Source organism: Mauremys mutica, unplaced genomic scaffold, assembly GCF_020497125.1.
Source record: "Mauremys mutica isolate MM-2020 ecotype Southern unplaced genomic scaffold, ASM2049712v1 Super-Scaffold_100054, whole genome shotgun sequence".
Lineage (NCBI taxonomy): Eukaryota > Metazoa > Chordata > Testudines > Geoemydidae > Mauremys > Mauremys mutica.
The window spans coordinates 4,537,018-4,557,210 of record NW_025423258.1 but is presented as its reverse complement, the minus strand read 5'-3'; the positions used below and the strand labels follow the sequence as shown (position 1 = coordinate 4,557,210).

The window sequence follows — 20,193 nt, the reverse complement described above, 5'->3', positions numbered from 1 at the left end:
TGCTGCCTCTGGGTCAGGAGTGGGAGCTGCTGGCCCCTGGTGCCGTGTGAACGAGCCTTCGGACTAGCGAGTGCCGCTGGCCTGGGAGTGACAGCGGGTGTGTCTCACACTCCCCCCCACACACACTTCAGTTACTGTTGTTACTTCCTTTTACCTCCTGTCAAAATGAACAAAGTACATATAGTCTCTGTAATTTTATTCTTTCACATTCGTTCAGGATGACAGTGCTGGTAGTTTAGCTTTTTAACTGATCTCTGAATTTCATCATTTTATTTCTGTCTTATGCTTAAATTCAGTTCTTTGAGTAACAAGTTCTAAAATGCCTCACCTGGCCTGGCTGGAGTAATTATCATTATTACTGTTATTGCCGTATTGTGCTTTGTCATTTGCTATTTACAATATTTACAATCAAATAACAGACTGTACATTTTGCTTGTACTTACCTTTGCAGGGCTCGTTTGAAAAAAAAAATAGCTAAACTCAAAACTTTAGACACTGTGCAGATGAAGATCATTTATCTTCAAACTGTATTTTTAAATCTGTCTGTAAAGTAACTTAAAATTTCTATGAAAATAAACGCAGCTCCAAGTATGATACTAATAGCAATGATGGAGTCAAATCTTACTGAGTCACATACATGATAGTGATATGCAGAGAACCAGGCACATGCAGGGCCGTGGAGTTTTTATAGCACGTTGGGGGCCTTAGAAAGAAAAAGGTTAAGAACCCCCCCCCCAGCCTCCCTGGTGGGTGCCCCCTCTGCATCTCACAGCAGCCGCTGGTTAATCAGGTCGGGCTCCAGCCCTGGGATTCTGGCCCATTTTCCTAGCCCCACCTAGGGGGGTTGTTTCCTGTCCCACAAATTAGAGCATTTCCACCCTCTTACCTCGTGGCTCTATTCCTAGAATGGAAGCCGCATATTGAACAAGTCCCAACAGGTTTGCTACACCCTGGCCTCCTCCCATTCTCCACCCTGGGAATTTTTTGGCAAACTCCAACCCCCAAACCAGACTGCCCAAGCCTCCCTCCTCCGGTGCATTTGATGTCCCTCTCCCTCCAGCAGGAACCCACCAACAACCCCCCCATAACCCCTACCTGGACGGGATCCTCTGCAGCTGTTTCCCTTCCCTGTCCCATGAGAGGATGGGATGAGCTGGAGCGAAACATGGACGACATCCTGCAGCCTGGCAGGGCGAGAAGGGCAGTTGTGGAGGTTTCAGAACAGGCTTTAGTTCATGTCACATCACGATTCCCCCAGGATCTTTCCCTGCAGAGACCAGCCTAGGTTCTGCCATGCTGGGAACATGCTCCAGCTCTTTATTGCAGGGGAGACCTGGCCCCTCCTGCCAGGCTAAGCCCACAGGGAGATTTTTCAGCCTCCCCAGTAATAAAGTCTCTGAACAAAATGCTGGAAAGGAGCAGAACCAAAGGGGCTGGGCAGGCTCCATAGGGACACTGGCTCCTCCCTTCCCCTCCTGTGCGGCCATGTCCTGTCGCTGGCAGAGATCAGCCCCCCCCATCTCCCCCGCAGAGGCAGCCATGTCTGCGGGCTCCCCCAGCCAGCACCTACTAACCACCACCCACGTTGGGGGAGTGACACAGGACAGCAAATTCCACCTACCCAAGGACAAATTGCTGCAGATAAACAGGCTGGGTTCACATCCCAAAGCTGAGGAGAATTGAAGAATTATGGAGAAAATAGGGAAAATGAGAGACTAGAGAGTCAGTAATTTTAGGGAAAACGAGGGAAGCTCCTTGGATTTTCTAGCCACATGTGGGGAGGGGAGAGAGAAGGGGAAGAACCAGAGAGAATTGTTCTCAGGTTTTGAGATGGAAAGAAATGGCACAAGCAGGAAAAGGATGCAAGTAGCTCACCCCCATGACCATAGGCGTGCGCAGCACATTTCATTAGGGTGTGCACCCAGGGAGCCCCGCCCCATCCACTGCCTCCCACTTCCTGCCCCCTGGCTGCCCCCCTCAGAACCGCCAACACCCCCTGCTCCTTGTCCCCTGACTGCCCCCTCCTGAGACCCTCCCCACTGTAACTGCCTCCCTAGGACCCTACCCCTTACCTGTCCCCCTTACCTTATCCACACCCCTGCCCCCAGACAGACCCCAGGGACTCCCACGCCCCATCCAACCACTCCCCGCCCCTGACAGGACCCCCACAACTCCCGACCCATCCAATTCCCTCTGATCCCTGCTTGCTCCAACCCTGCTCCACCCCCCACCCCCAACAGGCACCCCCCAAACCCTCAACCCATTCAACTCTCCTGCTCTTTGTCCCCTGATCGCCCCTCCAGAGACCCCCCCCTCCCACTAATCACCCCCCCAACTATCCAACCCCCTCCCCCACCTCCTGGCAGCTCTGTCTAGTGGCTGCTCCCACCCACACACTCAAAGTGGCGGAGGAGGTTCCCTCTCCTTCGGTGGGAAGGTGGCCTAGTGGTTAAGGCACCGGACTCAGGCTCAGGTATTCTGGGTTTGAGTCTCTGCTCTGCCACAGACTCCCTGCTTAGCCTTGGGAAAGTCACTTCACCTCTTTGAGCCCTAGATCCCACCTGCCCAATGGGGCCAACACTGACCCTGCCTCCTGGGCTAAATCCATCCATGGCTGGGTGATGGGGGGAGGGGGCAATGGAGATACCAACATGGGGAGATTTGGGCTGAATTTCTCCACAGCCGGAGAGTGGGAGCCAGCTCCACAGGGGGGATGGGAGCAAGAGGGGCTCAGGCCCGCTCCACACAGAGGGAGGTCAGGGCTTCAGCCCTGCAACTTCTGCCCTAAGGTGGCTGGGGCTCCCGAGCCGGGGACTTCAGCCCCACATCTTCGGCCAGGGTCCGGGGTTCTCCTCCCCTGCCCCAGGGTGGCTCCTCCCCGCCCCCCGTGCAGCTCCTGCTGGGGTCTGGGCTCCACCCCCCGCCTCCCAACCCAGCGGGACTTCTCCTCCCCTGCCCCAGCCTGGCGTTTCTCCCCCCGCCCCCCCCCGCACTGCAGCTCCTGCAGGGGCCCGGGGCTTCTCCTCCCCACCCCAGCGTGGCTCCAGCCGGGGCTCAGGGCATTGGGGTGCCGGGGCTCCCCCCCTGCGCACGCCTGGGCCCGGGACACTCACACACACACTCTGCCCCGGGGCTCCCCTGGTGCCCAGAGACCGATCAACCCCCCGCCTGACCCCCCGCCCTTCCCCGCCTGCAGCTCCGGCCTCTCCCCTCCCGCCCCGCCAGCCGCACCCAGGGGAGCCCCGGGCCCCAGGCTCTGTCCCCACCTGGAGCCCAGCAGGGCCGGGGGCAGCTCCTGCTGCAGCTGAGAACAGCGGCTCCGCTCCGGCCCAGGCGGCTCCAGCGCTGCCGGCAGCACGTGGCCACCAGGGAGCAGCTGCTGAGCCCGGGCTACTGTGTCACAATGTGCCAGAGCCCCGCCCCCAGGAGCTGCCCCGCCCCCTGAGCTGTGCCAGAGCCCCGCCCCCAGGAGCGGCCCCGCCCCCGGGCTGTGCCAGAGCCCCGCCCCCAGGAGCTGCCCCGCCCCCGGGCTGTGCCAGAGCCCCGCCCCCAGGAGCTGCCCCGCCCCCGGGCTGTGCAAGAGCCCCGCCCCCAGGAGCTGTCCCGCCCCCGGGCTGTGCCAGAGCCCCGCCCCCAGGAGCTGCCCCGCCCCTGGGCTGTGCCAGAGCCCCGCCCCCAGGAGCTGCCCCGCCCCCGGGCTGTGCCAGAGCCCCGCCCCCAGGAGCTGTCCCGCCCCCGGGCTGTGCCAGAGCCCCGCCCCCAGGAGCTGCCCCGCCCCTGGGCTGTGCCAGGGCCCCGCCCCTAGGAGCTGCCCCACCCCCAGGCTGTGCCAGAGCCCCGCCCCCAGGAGCTGCCCCGCCCCTGGGCTGTGCCAGAGCCCCACCCCCAGGAGCTGCCCCATGTTGGGTTTCTGGGATTTGTTCTCCTGCCTCCTACTTCCCAGCACCCACCACTCCCAGCTGCTCCCTTCCTGTGTCTGCAAACACCCCCCTGGGCGGGCTGCAGCGCTCGCTGGGGCTGGCTCCAGTGGCTGAAGTTGCCTCCATCTCTGCTCACCTGGGGGTGGGGAGGGACAAAGAGAGGAGATGGGCCCAGGGTGTGAAAGCAGAATTAGGGGGTGGGGAGAGAAAGACTGTTTGGAAAGGTGGGTTTTTGCGGGGGCGGGGGGAGATCCCAGGGCCGACGCTTCCATTAGGCGACCGCCTAGGGTGCTAGGATTCGGGGGGGGGGGTGGCATTTTGTGCGCTCCCCACGGGGCACCCGGGAGCTTCTGGTTCCGCTCCCGTTGCGCCACCAAAGATGGACCCTCCGCCAACATGCCATGTAAAACAGCAGCAGGCAATTGAGCAGCTCAATGACTGCCGCTGTCGCCTGCGGCATTTCGGCGGAGAGTCCTTCTTCGGCGGCGCGATGGGAGTGGAACTGGAAGCTCCTGTGTGCTCCATGGGTAGCGCACAAAATGCCGCCCCCCAAATTTTGCCTAGTCTGCACACTCATAGTCTGTGCAGCACTTGGGAGCCCTGATGTCTGTTTCCTGATCACAGGCACTGGGGATGGAGAGAGGGAAACCTCAGCACCTGAAGGGTTAATGCAGCCCTGTGTGCAGCCCCTGCTAGGGTGACCAGACAGCAAATGTGAACAATCGGGACAGGGAGTGGGGGTAATAGGAGCCTAAATAAGAAAAAGACCCAAAATCGGGACATCCGGTCACGCTAGTCCCTGCTGCGCTCAGGAGGGGTTGGCTTAGAGAGTTGTAGTAATAACAGCAGCAAAGAGTCCTGTGGCACCTTATAGACTAACAGACGTATTGGAGCAGGAGCGTTCGTGGGTGAATCCCCACTTCGTCAGATGCACCAATAGTCCCATATGGGCTAGTGGGCAGGATTCCTGGTTTTTCATCCACGGGGCCTGGGTTCAACTTCTGGTGTGGGAACTGTGCAGAGCTTTTGCCCAGAGTGGAGACAGGAAATGAAAGGAACAGGGAGGGATCCTGCCAGCAGGGGGGTTAGACAGTGTGGGGAGGGGATCCCAGAAGTGGGGGTGGGGAGCAGAGGTCTGGGGGGAGACCAGGGAAGGATCCCAGCAGTGTGGGAAGTTGAGAGCACAGGCCTGGCCTGGGGGGTGGGGAGAGTGAATGTGTCCCTCTAAACCCACCAACTGCAGACTAGGCAGGACTGGGAGAATTACGTATTTGTTGGTAAATGTCAATTTCTGTGTAAACACATGACCCAATGGCAAAATATTTCCATCGATAATAATCAAAATTGGCAGATGGGCAAAGTAAGAAACATGCTGCTTGAGAACTTACCCTGTTGTAGGAGCAGCAGTGATCTGTGTGCTCCGTATCACCTGTATGCCCAAAAGGTCTGTTAAACCCCCCCTCCCCCCGCTTGTCTCCTCTCCCTCTCTGAATGCCTGTGAAGTGGCTTTCCCCCTCCCCTCCTGCAATGCTGGTGGGATGAAGGGGCTGGTTGAAGAGCTGGAAGATCAGAAGAGCTCCTAGATAGACAAGGTGTCTGGGACTCTCATTAGGCAGCACTCGCACACCCAGAACATGGACACTGCATGGACACTGGCTGAGGTGGAGTGTGACCCACCAGATGCAGCCAAGTCATCTCCAGTCGCAGGCCATGAGGAGCAGGTCCTTAAAAGGGGAAGGGGCCCTGTGCTCAGGAGTCACTCACAAGCTTGTACCTCCAGTGAATGCCCTTCGCCCCGACCGCCTGGCCAGTGGTTCGCTGTGTTACATTCCATCGCGCCTCGGGAAGACTTACCTTCATCGCACCATCCATCGTGGCGCTGGGGGACACTTACCTTAAAGGATCCTGACATCTCAAGTGCCAGGCCTGTCCTGGGAGCATGAGTATGCGAGTGTGACACCCTCCCCTATCCCTTCTTTTGAGTTTAGCTGTCAGTATAATAAACATGCTGCTTTCTGCCAAACTCTGGGGCGTTATTAGTCCTCTCTAAGCTTATTAGCTGGCCCAATTTTGGGTAACAGAAGCAACATTTTTGGATCTGTCATTGTACCAAGGGGGAGATGGTTGTCTATAAAGGAGGGTGAAGACTAAATGCATCCGATGAGGATGGGATTCGAACCCATGCATGCAGAATACAATGGATTAGCAGCCCATCACCTTAACCACTCGGCCACCTCATCTGAGCTGTTAAGACAGGGACAGGAGGAGAAATCGAAGGCCGGCAGAGATAGGGACACAGGAGTTTTTAAATACTAAGCGTAAGCAAGGTCTGAATGAGCTCCCCCCTCACATCTAGTGAGGAGCTGGGGGAAGACTTCAGGAACAGGCCGTGTTTGCACAGACACCCCTACTCTGCCTAGCTATGCAGCATGATGGGGCCGCTTCCCCAAAATGACCAGTTTGGGATGGTGGTGGGTTACAAATCACTTTAAGATTGAGTGGAATGAAATGTTATTCTCCTCCCTGTACGAGTGAAGGGCAGCGGAACGTACCTAGGCCGTCCTGACGGAGGGGTGGGTGGGTGGGGGAGGAATCGCTTTCATTGGACTGCAGAGAAGTGATTGAGGACGTCACCCTAACCCAGTGGTCCCCAAACATTTCACACTGCGCCCTCGTGTCCATGGCTGTGGCCCCTCGGAAGCCGCGATCGAGAACCGGGGCTGGGAGTGGGGCCGTTGCTTGCTGGGGAGAGGGGTGCGGACAGGGGTAAGGGGGTCGAGGCCGGGCTGGGAGCCAGGGGCCCAGGCTGAGGGTGGGGTTGGGGAAGAGCTGGGACAGAGTGGGGCTGAGTGGGGCTCCCTCCCTGCCCTCCATGGGGGCTGGCTCAGGCCCTGAGGTGCCCCCATCAATCTTCCTCTGTGTCCCCCTAGGAGTCACGCCCCACATTTTGGGGACCACTGACCCCTACTCGCTAAGCAGGGGCTAGTGATGCCAAAGCCCAGGGAAAGGGAGAACAAGTGCGGGGGCCCCAGCACTGGAACCATGGCCCCCCCCACTTCTGTGTGTGGCTCCGCCCCCTTCCACACCTTCCCCCCACGCCCCCCCCCCCACTGTCACCTCTGTTCCACCCCTTCCCCCACTGGCCCCACCCTGTCACTCCTTTACCCCGGCCCCGCTGCGGCCCCCAGACCAGAGAAGCTCTGTGCCCCTGCTGCAGCCCACGGGCCGTAGCAGGGAGTTTGAGCTCCTCCAGCCCTGGGGCCACCGTGGGAGAGAGTTTCCCAGGGGGGCCCAATTTGGCCAGGGCCCCTAGTCATGGGCCCCACTGTCCCCTTGGCAACGCAAGGTTTGGGGAGGCTGAGCCCCCCCGAGCCTCCATTACGAGCCGCCCAGGCTACCTCTGCTCAGTGGGTGGCCAGTCTCCCTGTGTCTCTGCTGTTCGTGCTGGGGAGCCCGGCCGGCCTTAGGGGTGGGGCCCCCGTGCAAAGGTGCTCACTGCTCTCCCCTGCCCCAATGCTCCTCCATGGCCCCACAGAGGCTGGGGGGAGCGAGGAGCAACACTATGTGCTCCATGCGTCCTGGTCACTTTCCCCACCTGGGCTGGGCTGTGAGGGGAGCATCAGAAGCTGCTGCTCTCTGCCCTCCCCTGACGCAGCCCGGCTGAGGAAAGTGACCTGGATGCAGGGAGCTCGGATGATGTCCCTTCTCGCCCACCTCCCCCGTCCCCCAGCCCCAGGGAGGAGCGGGCAGCAATGCCAGCTGCTCCATGCACACAGGTCATTGTCCCCACATGGGCGCTGGGGTGTGTGTGCAGGGGTTAGGGGTGAAGGGGGTGCAGGAGAGGGGCAGTGGCTGGGGGCACAGGAGGGGGTGCAGGGGTTGGGGTGAAGGGGGTGCAGGAGAGGGGCAGTGGCTGGGGGCACAGGAGGGGGCGCAGGGGTTAGGGGTGAAGGGGTGCAGGAGAGGGGCAGTGGCTGATGGCACAGGAGGGGGCACAGGGGTTAGGGGTGAAGGGGGTGCAGGAGAGGGGCAGTGGCTGGTGGCACAGGAGGGGGCGCAGGGGTTAGGGGTGAAGGGGGGCAGGAGAGGGGCAGTGGCTGGTGGCACAGGAGGGGGTGCAGGGGTTGGGGTGAAGGGGGTGCAGGAGAGGGGCAGTGGCTGGTGGCACAGGAGGGGGCGCACGGGGTGGGGTGAAGGGGGTGCAGGAGAGGGGCAGTGGCTGGTGGCACTGGAGGGCGCACAGGGGTTAGGGGTGAAGGGGTGCAGGAGAGGGACAGTGGCTGGTGGCACAGGAGGGGGCACAGGGGTTGGGGTGAAGGGGGTGCAGGAGAGGGGCAGTGGCTGGGGGCACAGGAGGGGGTGCAGGGGTTAGGGGTGAAGGGGGAGCAGGAGGGGGCAGTGGCTGGTGGCACAGGAGGGGAGTGCAGGGGTTAGGATGAAGGGGGTGCAGGAGAGAGGCAGTGGCTGGTGGCACAGGAGGGGGTGCAGGGGTTGGGGTGAAGGGGGTGCAGGAGAGGGGCAGTGGCTGGTGGCACAGGAGGGGGCGCACGGGTTGGGGTGAAGGGGGTGCAGGAGAGGGGCAGTGGCTGGTGGCACAGGAGGGGGCACAGGGGTTAGGGGTGAAGGGGTGCAGGAGAGGGACAGTGGCTGGTGGCACAGGAGGGGGCACAGGGGTTGGGGTGAAGGGGGTGCAGGAGAGGGGCAGTGGCTGGGGGCACAGGAGGGGGTGCAGGGGTTAGGGGTGAAGGGGGAGCAGGAGGGGGCAGTGGCTGGTGGCACAGGAGGGGAGTGCAGGGGTTAGGATGAAGGGGGTGCAGGAGAGGGGCAGTGGCTGGGGGCACAGGAGGGGGCGCAGGGGTTAGGGTGAAGGGGGGCAGGAGAGGGGCAGTGGCTGGGGGCAGAGGAGGGGGTGCAGGGGTTAGGGGTGAAGGGGTGCAGGAGAGGGGCAGTGGCTGGGGGCAGAGGAGGGGGTGCAGGAGTTAAGGGCAGAGGGGACACAGCGTAGGGGTTAGGGCACAGGAGGGGGCACAGTTAGGGGTGGGGGAGGTGCAAGGGTCGTGAGTGCAGGAGCGGGGGTAAAGGGGGAGGGGGATCGTCCAGGGGCGATGGGGAAGTGCCAACGTACAAGTTTTGCCCAGGGCACCATTTCCCCCAACGCGGGTCCTTGGTAACATTTCTTGCTGGGAGGGGGAGGGGAGAGACGAGGCGTTTTCTCTCTTTCTTTCCTCTCCGTTTTCTGCTCCTTCCTTCAATTCCAGAAACCTCCCTTGTGTGTCAGACGGTGCAGTGACGCCCTCCCCCCCCCAGGCCTCTGGAGCCTTTGGAGCAGGAAGATCCCAGGAGCTGAGGGTGAATCCAGGGGTGAGTAGCTGGCAGGAAGGAGTCGTAGCAGCTCTTCTGGGAGCGCAGGGGAGGAACGACTCCCCCTTCTCTAGCTTCTCCCCGTGGGGCTCTGGGGAGCAGGGAGGGTTGTGTGATAAATTCCTGTAACCGTTCTGCCCCTCTGAGTTGGCAGAAACAAGGGCCGGGTTCAGTATCTAGCGGTTCTGTTTCAATAACACAATGCAAAACCGGCTCGAGCTCCCACCCAGTGACCTGGGACAATTACATACCACCCCCCCCCGCCCGGGCGCCTCTAGGAGGCAACACTTCCCCTCTCGCATGCAGGGAGTCTGAGCCGCTCCAGTCCACCAGCCATTCCATGAACCACTCCAGTGGTCCCTGCAAACTGCTCTGCTGGGGCAGCAAAGAGCCACCAAATGTTCTGAGGGCTGGAGAAAAATGCCTTCTAGGGAGCTATTGAAAGAGCTCAACCTGTTTAGCTGATCAAAAGAAGATTGAAAGGTGACTTCATTGAAGTCTTGAAGTGCCTTAATGGAGAGAAAGGATTGGGCATTAAAGGGCTCTTTAATCGAGCAGAGAAAGGAATAACAAGACCCAATGGCTGGAATGTGAAAAGAGACAAATTCGTATTACAACTAAGGCACAAATATTCAACAGCGAGGATGATTCACCACAGGAACAAGCTACCAAGGAAAGTGGTGGATTCTCCATCTCCTGATGTCATTTCATGAAGACTAGATGCCTTTCTGGAATGTCTTTGCCCCAAAAGTAGCTCTTGTGTCATACAGGAGGCCTGTGATATGCAGGGGGTCAGATTAGATGCTCTAATGGTCTCTTCTGGCCATAAAGTTGACTAATTTCTGAAAAACTGAGTGTAGCATTGGGAGCAGCGTCTGATGTTTCCCTGTCTAGCCGGCTTGCTGCCTAGAACGAACGCTCCTTGAGTGGGGTGATCCACAGGGAGTAGCTCAAACCTGCAAAGTGCCTGGCCAGGGGCAGGACATTGGCCCAGCAAGGGAGGGGTGCGGCAGTGACATCACAAAGGCCTATTGCAGGACCTCAGCCTATTGGTCCAAGGTGGTGGGGAGGTGGTGACCTCACAGAGAGATGCTGACATCAGCCAGGCAGGACGGGGGCAAGGGGCCAGGGAAACCTCAGAGACCCCTGTGGCTTTGCTGCAGCAAGTCTCCTTCTCCAGGTCTCTCTCTGAGGACTGAGAGAGTATTCGGGTTCACGGACGTGAGCGCCAGGAGGAACCTCTTTCGAGTTTTCTCCTTCCCTTTTAGTGATTTTACTGGAAAACAGCTGTCCCTGTTTAGAAGGTAAGAGCCTCTTGGAGGTTTGAAACCTGTTCAGTCTGATCCATCTGGTGAGAGTTGAATTCTAGGCATGGAAAACACGATCTTAAGGAGACAGAATTTTATTCCTCACCTGGGATTTTGTCTCTTAGAATCACTGGGGACATTGGGATTTTTTCTTTTTTGTTTCAACTTTTCCTCCATCCGTCCCTCCCTCCTTTCTCTTGATCTCTTGCTTCCTTTGTCCTTTCTCCTTTTCCCCTCCCAACACCAGGTTTTTTTCTCCTGCTGATAACAGCTCATGTTAACTGATCGCTCTCGTTATGGTGTGTATGGCAACACCCATTTTTTTCATGTTCTCTGTGTGTATATATATTTCCTACTGTATTTTTAACTGCATGCATCCGATTAAGTGGGTTTTATCCCACAAAAGCTTATGCTCAAATTCATTTGTTAGTCTCTATGGTGCCACATGTTCTCCTTGCAGATAAATTAATGGAGGTTAAGTCCATTAATGGCTATTAGCCAGGATGGGTAAGGAATGGTGTCCCTAGCCTCTGTTTGTCAGAGGGTGGAGATGGATGGCAGGAGAGAGATCACTTGATCATTACCTGTTAGGTTCAGTCCCTCTGGGGCACCTGGCATTGGCCACTGTTGGCAGATAGGATATGGGGATGGACGGACCTTTGGTCTGACCCAGTCTGGCCATTCTTCTGTTCTTATGAAGGGAGGGGCAAAGTCCTGTGACAGAGGTTCTGTAGTGTAGTGGTTATCACATTTGCCTAACACGCAAAAGGTCCCTGGTTCAAAACCAAGCAGAAACATGATGGCTTAGTTTTTCCCAGCTCCTAGTGGCCTGTCCCTGCTGTTGTAGGAGCAGCAGTGATTTCTATGCTCAATAGGTCTGTTATACTTCCCCCATTCCCATTTTTGTCTCCTCTCCCTCTCTGAATGCCTGTGAAGTGGCTTCCCCCCTCCCCACCTCCTGCAATGCTTGTGGGATGAAGGGGCTGGTTGAACAGCTGGAAGATCAGAAGAGCTCCTAGATAGACAAGGTGTCTGGGACTCTCATTAGGCAGCGATCACACACCCAGAGCATGGACACTGCCCAAGGTGGAGTGTGACCCACCAGATGCAGCCAAGTCATCTCTAGTCGCAGGCCATGAGGAGCAGGTCCTTAAAAGGGGAAGGGGCCCTGTGCTTAGGAGTCACTCACAAGTTTGTACCTCCAGTGAATGCCCTTCACCCCGACCGCCTGGCCAGTGGTTCGCTGCATTGCAGTTCATCGTGCCTCGGGAAGACTTACCTTCATCGCACCGTCCATCGCGGCGCTGTGGGACACTTACCTGGCAGAATCCTGTGCCTGCCTCTTGGCTTCCCAGGGGTGGCTACTTGCAGCCCAGGAGAAGAAGGATGGTTCTGGTGAAAGGAAGACAAGCAAAGCTCTGGGAGGAAATTTGGGTGTGGGCTCTGCGCTGGGGGTGGGGGTGGGGTGCAGGAGGGGTGGTGCAGCTCCCAAAGTGACCAGTACACACAACCCTCTGGCAGCAGCTCCTAGATGAGTGGGGCCAGGGGATCTCCATGTGCTGCTGTCTGCAGGCGCTGCCCCCAGAGCTCCCATTGGCTACAGTTCCTGGCCAATGGGAGCTGCAGAGTTGGTGCTCGGGGCAGGGGCAGCACGTGGAGACACTCCCCCCACCCCAGGGGATGCTGGGACATGCCAGCCACTTCTGGGAGCGGCACGGAGGGACGGAGGCAGAGTGGGCAGGGAGCCACCTTAGTGCTGCTGGCACATCTCTGCACACCCGTTGTGGGGGGAGGGGAGCAGAGGGCCTCCATATGCTGCCTGGGGTAGGGGCAGAGCATGGAGCTGCCTCCCCTCCCGGGTCTATTCCAGGAGTGGGTGGGTGGGGTCTTTTGGCCTGCAAGGTGCAGCAGGTCGGACTAGATGATCACACTGGTCCCTTCTGACCTTAAAGGCTCTGAGTCTAAAAGGGAGAGGGAAGTAAAGGAAATTAAAAAAAAAATGAACCAAGCATTGTAATACCAGGATGACTCCAACTGCTCATTATATAGTCCCACCCCTTTCTTCCTCCACTGGGTGTTTAATGACCTGTTTGGATTTGGGACACTGATTCTCTCATTCCATTGATAAACTGAAACAATATGACTGAAATTAAACCAATTCCTAGTGGAGGAATCATCACATCATTGCATTGGTGGGGAATCAAACCCAGGTCCATTGCTTAGAAGGCAGCTATACTCCCCACTATACCACCAATGCATCTAGTGAAAGGCTCTGATTTTTCACACTTAGTGTCTGGTCACCTTACTTCTCAGCATGAGGCAAATGTCTCTGTGGTCTCTGCCATTCATCGTGGGGAGTTTCCCCACTGATAACAGTTCTTGCTGGGTTGGGGAGGGGAGAGAGAAGAGGCGTTTATTCTGTTTCATTCCTCTCCATTTTCTGTTCCTCCCCCTCCCTTCCAGGGTCCTCCCTTCCATTTCAGACTGTGCAGTGACACCCTCCCCGCACCCAGGACTCTCGAGCCTCTGGAGCAGCACGATCCCATGAGATCCTCAGTGACCAAGGGTCTTTTCCAACTTCCAGGAGACCCAGCTTGAGTCTAAAGGAAGCTCTGTTCCTTCCTGGGGATCCTCTCTCCCTTCCTGGAGATCAGGATCATGAAGCCTCTGCCTTGCCTCCTGGGTCTGAATTAATGTCCCATTTCCCACTATGTGCTCGAAAGAAACAAATGTTTCTAACCCAGGTGAGCGGCGTTAATTCAGCTGGAATCCTTCACCCACATTCCTTAGGAGGTACAGACTCTCTGTGACACAGACTGACTGGGGTTCATCTCTGCATGTCCCCAATGGGGAAGGAAAGACACTGAGGGGGAAGGAAGAAGATGGACAGAAGGAGTCAAATGGGGCTAGACCAGAATAGGACATTTTCTGCCTGTTAAAATGTACTAGACTCTAATTGCTTAAAACAAAAACCCACCAGCTTCTGTTTGAACCATCAGCTTTTCACAGAGCAGCCAAAGCGGTGAAGCACAGACACACACAACCACCTACAGCCCAAGTTTGTCTAAGAAGCACCTATAGTGGCTCATGCAGGGGGAAATACAGCTGTGGGTGTGAGTTCAGGCCTCACCCAGAGCGTTGGTTTTCATTAGCCACAGAGCTTCCCCCACTTGCTTTGCCCAATTCACATGGAAAGTGCCATAGGAGGGTGATGAGAGTAAATTCTAAACTCTGAAATGCGGAGGTTGGCCCAGAGATTGGGATAAGGGGTTTGAAGAGAAAAAGCTCTAAGAGTATAAAACCAGACAGTCTCCAGGGGCAGGTACGGTACAACGCCTCAACAGGGAGCCATTCGGGGGAGGGGGTTTCACTCCCTCTGTTCAATGTCCTGAGAGGTATTTGAAGGTGAAGATAACACCATGGCTAACAGGTGACTGGCATGTCCTGGGTTAAAGAAAGGGACCTGGGTTAATAGTCTGAAGATTTGCGTTACCGTCACTATCTGACTCCCCTTCAGTGCGGAGCAGGTGTGTACGTTGCTGGGTGAAACGCAGAGACTCCTGGAGAGCAGGGGCAGCTGTTTCCATGGCAGAGAGCCTGGCACTTAGGACACTTTCTACACTTGCTGTTTTGAAGCAATTCAGTAAAATAACAGTGGAGCTACAATGTGTGGTCCAAAATTTCATCCGCCCCTGGTGCAAAAACGGTATTTTAGGATCTAAATCGGAGGCTCCCGGCACTAGGACACCTGACCAGAGAGCTCAGTAGTGGGTGTAAGAGCTGCTGACTCTGAGGGTCCCGGGCTAAATCCATTTGCAGGGGGAAGTGTTTTGATTTATTTGATGGATAATGAGCACCAGCTACCAGGGGAGAAGCCCTGAGAGTCGCTGCCACTCCAGCTGCTGCTAGGGCAGGGGGGAGCCCCAGGGGGCCAGCTGCTGCTCCGGCCACCCCAGAAGTGCTGCCAAAGGCCACCAAGCTGTAGCTGCTCCTGCTGCCCTCGGGACCACTGGTCAAGTGGTCCTCAGTGCCGGCCACATTGGCCGCTGCTTGGGCGGTCCCTGGAGCCAGTTGATTGAGTGGCCATGGAGTCAGCCACTGTGCCCACTGCAGAAGTCACAGAGGTTGCAGGAAGTCACAGAATCCATCACTTCCACCAAGTCCGTGACAGACACGGAGACAAATCCCTCCCTGCTGTGACTGCAGTTCCTGGAAGGAAAGAGAAGAACAGAAAGTGACGAGAGAAAGAAAAAGAGAGATTCCCTGTCACCTCTCTCCCTGCTGCCTCCCCCCTTGTATTCTGTAACCCCATCTCACTGGGTTCCCTGTGCTGGTGCCATGGGGGTGACTCTAGAGTTCTGGGGATTTGGGGGGAGGGGAAGGGGGCTCTTCACTTCTCAGCATTTCACACAAATTTGTCTTTGGGCTGAAATTTCTCCTGTGAGGCCTCTCAGTCAGAGCTGTACCCCACCCTGTTTGCGGGGAGGGGGGAAGAGGGGAGATGTAAATTGCAGAGCAGGCAGAGAAGTCGCCCATAAAGGGTCATATTGATCTGGTGACTGGTTCTGACCTGGATCACACGTCCTCTGACACAGGCTCATGTGCAGAACATGGGAGCTCTGGCTTGTCCTAAATGCTGTAGAGTGTGAGTTCCTGGAAAGGGCAGGGGAGAGGGAGCAAGAGGAGAAAGGCAGAGACATTGGAGATGAGGAATTGGGGGGCGAAGAAGGAGAGAACAGAGAGACAATAAATGATTGAAGCAGAACAGGTGTCCCAACTCCATCTTGCTCATCACAGGTGTTCAGAGAGACAGGTAGTTGCAGGTTTTCCAGTGTCAAGTCTGAACTTTGATTCTAACAATGTGCATTGAAATATCAAGGGGATCTCCACATACCTGATCTCTTCCCCCCTTCCCTTTTTTAGTATTAATTTTTATTTTGATGTGTTTGGCTTAACCGTGATCGTCTCTTTCCCCACCTGTATTGCAATTTGGAGTTTATGTTTATTTTGCCTCCCTGTTGTTCATGTCATTATAATTATAACAGCAAAGGAATCTGCAGGAGCAAAAACTGACTCAAAACTTCATTTCCCCATCATGCCGGAACATCCTACAAACAGCTCACGCAGCTGGAATCATAACACACAAGACCAGGGGATGGGAGATGCAGGTTTCCAAGGGTTCTGTCTTTCTCAGATGATACATTCCAGCCCCTTGTGTGCCTCCATCCTGTATGACCTGCTGGACTTTGACACATTTATTGTTTCATTCTATAGATAATGTGATTGTAACACAATGTGACTGAAATTAAATCACTTCCAGATGAGGAAACAACAGAAGGGAAAAGCCATTATTGCATTGGCTGGGAATCAAACCCAGATTCATGGTTTGGAAGACACCAATGCACACCACTATACCAGCAATGTATCTGGCAGGAGTAGCTTTCCTGCAGGCTGTGTGTGCTGGCAGAGGGAGTGACACATGACCACAGAGTTAGTGAGCAGGGTGGATGGGCTGGAAGCTGCCTGACAGCTGGGAGCAGAGTTACCATCCCAGAGTGACTGAAAGGGGGCAAAGGTGAAACCAGATCTCACTGGAGCTGGCCCCACACCTGCCCCACCCCTAGGAGAGGGGAACTAAAGCTCAACTTCAATCACAGAAAAATCTTCCCTGAGAAGGAAGGGGACAGCTTGTTTTAAAGACCAGGTTTGTGTTTGTTCCTGCTCCACACGGAGGGGCTGGGTAGTGCTGATTCCAGCCCCCAGACTCTGGGAGGATAAGGAACAAATTCAGGCTGCCAGTGACCTGCAGGAGGGAGATGATCTTTTGACAGTGACGGACGCCTCGTCCTAAAGGCCTTTGTCTGCCCCCTTCCAGTGACTGTTTGGCACAGGAATGCAGCCCCCACTCCTGGGTCTCTCCTGGGGAAATAATGTTTCTGTGCAAAACACCAAAGCTTTTAACAGAAAGGAAGAAAAGGAAATGGGCACATGATGGGACTAGGCCATAAGGAATGAAACACAAGATCCTTCTCCCATGTGCATTGACTTTTAACCTTGTTTGTGGTGGTGGTGTATCCATGTTGGTCCCAGGGGTCCTCTGGGGCGCCAGGCATTGGCCACTTTCGGGAGAGTGGGCTAGATGAACTGGTCTGACTCAGTGTGGCTGTTCTTATGTTCTAACTGCTGGTTATGGAAGAGACGACCTTCCAGGCTACACAGAACTGAAGAAGTGTGTGGGGTTAGCTCCACAGCTTGTCTCTTTCACCAACAGAGGTTGGTCCTCTGCAAGCTCTTACCCTCAACCGCCTTGTCTCTCTTGGACTCTGAAAAGTGTTTTCTCTCCACTCCCCTTGGAGACACGTTAAGTTTCCCTTTGGGCAACTATCAGGCTGAAGCAATTGTATTGACTGTGACACTAGAATTGAAGATTTAATATTATAAATAAATGAGTCTAAACCTGAGGTTCTGGTTTTCACATTGGTTTTTCTAACTCAGTTCCCAATGCTCTTCTAGAAAGGCCTCCAGGACACCTGCCCAGCCCAGCAAAAGTGGTCAGGAGAAAGCCCACACTGCTGCTCTTTCAGGTACTTGAAGGCTGCTATCAAACCCCCCTCACTCAGTCAGTCCCCAGGCTGTGGCAGTGCATAGGATTCTTCCGTCCTAAGTGCAGGACTCTGCAATTCTCCTTGTTGAACCTCCTCAGATTTCTTTTGTCCCAATCCTCCAATTTGTCTAGGTCGCTCTGGACCCAAACCCTGTCCTCCAGCGCTTGGATTCTTTACATGCTTTCACAGAGCGAAGAGCACATGTTCCATGATTTCATAGGGCAGAGTTTTGTGCTATCGGGAGCTTTCCCTGTGTGAACTTGACAGGTGGATCAACACAGAGACACATTGTGACCCTTCTCAGGGTGCTAAGGGCTGTGAGTCTCCTTGTTGCCACCTGCCACAAGGAAGAGGGAGTTTTGCATTTGGCAGCTGGATGTTAGTGACCAAACTCACCAGCCAGCTGGAACTCAAGGACCCTCCTCTGAGCTACAGCAGCCACCTTAACCCTTGAGTTCCTTCAATGTGTCCCCCTCTGGGGTCCAGCCCAGATCACCAGATACCCGGTGAAATCCCAGATCCTCTCTTCCCCAAGTATCCCAGGTTACTAGTTTTACTGTGGACCATTGCTACTGTATCTCACACAGCACCTCAGCACAGTTATCGAACAAGCAAAAAATTTATTTAACAACGGATAGAGATTTAAACAAACAAATGTGAGTGATGGAAACCAACTGTGACCAACTAAACAAAGGCAGAAAGTGATAGAATAGAAAGGCCAGCACAAAAAAACAGAGAGAGGAACAATAAGATACTAAAAGGACAATGGTTGGAACTCTCCATTTCTCTCAGTCTTTGGATTGATGGGTACTAAAGCTGTAGCAACAGTTGAGGAACCAGGGTAAATTAAATCAAATTAACTTTTCAATATTAGCCATCATTTCCTGTATGACTAACAAAACACAAAAACAAGATGACTTTCAGTTTTCCAAAATAATTCAGATTATCACACAGTCTCTTACTCTTTAACCAATAACTTCACCTATAATTTCATTTTAATTGGTAACAATAACATATTCAAAGATCACAAATTCTTGTCATATATGTTAGTTTTCTTTTAATCCGCATTGCCAACAACTGAACCTTGGCTCAAGTTGTGGTTTCTTCCAACGTAGGTCCCAACCACTTCTGTGAGTTCATATATCTCCGGATCTTCTGCCAGATGTGTTGGTAGAAGGGGTCTTCTATGTCGGACTGTTTGCATCATGGAGAAAAATACCTCTCTTTTCACACTTTTTAATCTTTTGAAGTAGGAGGAGGTAGAGAAGTAATGTAGATGCATAAAACACAAGAGAAACCTCTCTGGTCTACACTAAAGATATTTATCGGGATAACTATATTGCTTAGGGGTGTGAAAAATCCACACAGCTGAGCAATGTAGTTACACAGCCCTAACCCCCTGTGTAGATAGTGCTACATCAGCAGGAGAGTTTCTCCTGCCAACACAGCCACCGCCGCTTGCGGGGGCTGGAATAATAAAGTCAGACAGGAGAGATCTCTCCCACGGGCTTAGAGCATCTGTTATAGCAGTGCTACAGCAGCGTAGTTACATTGGTGCAGCTGTGCCAACATCAGCTTAATTGTGTGGCCACAGTGTCAGACACAAAACCATAGAATCAGGACTCAACATGCGTGTATCCGGAAGTCTGAAATTGGAGGCTGATACATTTGTTGCCTCATTGGTTACCATCATTTCTACAGCCTGAAAGTCCTTGTTATCCAATCAGGAAGCCAGTTTGGGATCCACAGGGAAGGAATGTCCTATGAAGCACTCTCTCTTTGCATCCAAACAGTGAAGGATGACTGTTCTCAATCTAACCCTGGTATACTTTGGAAATGTAATCAGTGACACTGAACTAGGAAGTGGAATTGTACAAACAATTTTCCTTGGGTCACCATAGTTTCCTTTACTGGGGTGGAAACCAAGAACTGGGTTTGGACTCTTTCAACCTCAGCTCTTTCCAAATCCTTGGTCTTGGATAGGGTAAAGTTACAGTTCTCTGAAGTAGAATACTTTACAAAACCACTTAAAATCTCAGCAGTGTTAATGAGGAATGGCTTCCTGAAACATGCCCAGCTTTTCTTTAATTCGGTGGCACAGGTCCAGGGAAGGGACTGGATACAGGCGTGGATCAGAATCTTCGTTAGTTACCAGAGCTGGAGATTCTATTAAAAAATGGCTATTTTTCGGAAGCTATTACATTTTCAACACTGGTTTCATTTTATACACATCTTTAGCACCTATAAAGGATAAATTTGACAAAAACTCCACTTCTATTTCCTCAGCATCTGTGGCATGAGGGGCTGCATTTCCCATAGCATAGGATTAGCTAGGAGAGATCTTCTGTAGGGCCTGGGTTACAAATGCTTTGGGAACCAAACACATGGGCATTTTGCCTAGTTCAAAACCACTTACCATGGAATTCTCTTCCCAGATCATCGGAGACAATATTGCCTTAAACAACTGAAATACACTGTGATCAGATGCACTTCCTTCAACTAGTTGGGGTTCTGCTGTTGTTCACCATTTGTGAGTGGAGATTTTAAATCACTGCTGTTTCTTTGTTAGCCTGTCCAGTAAATTAGAGAGTTCTCTCCTGTTGATAGAACTGCACTTCAGCTTTCTCCATGTCATCATGGAGGGATGGGGAAAAAGCAAAGCTGAAATCATAAATGAGGACTTTAGCAAAGGGTCATTGTCTTAAATTCTTCAATAAATCTGAGCTATATCCTACCAAACTGAACTAATATCCAATTGGGTGACCAAACAGCCTTCAGGAAAGATAGAAACCAACCCACATCACAGAGAGAGAATACATGACAAAGAAAGTGTCAAGTGAAATTCCAGAGCAGGTTACATCTGATTATTCAGAATCGGGACAAGAGTCTCCCATCACATTCTCCTCTGATCCATTCAAACCTGCTTCACTCATCCCTGTCTCCATAGTCAGTTATGTTATTTACAAATTTTTTAGTATTGTAGCATCCCCATAATGAGGG

At 54.2% G+C, this 20,193-nt stretch overlaps 1 non-coding gene across 1 annotated transcript; it reads right to left on the bottom strand.

The window, feature by feature from the left end:
- Nucleotides 1-6,078: 6,078 nt before the first annotated feature.
- TRNAS-GCU lies at nucleotides 6,079-6,160 on the bottom strand. The gene has a single exon. It is a non-coding gene; the product is annotated as a tRNA-Ser (tRNA).
- Nucleotides 6,161-20,193: the final 14,033 nt, after the last annotated feature.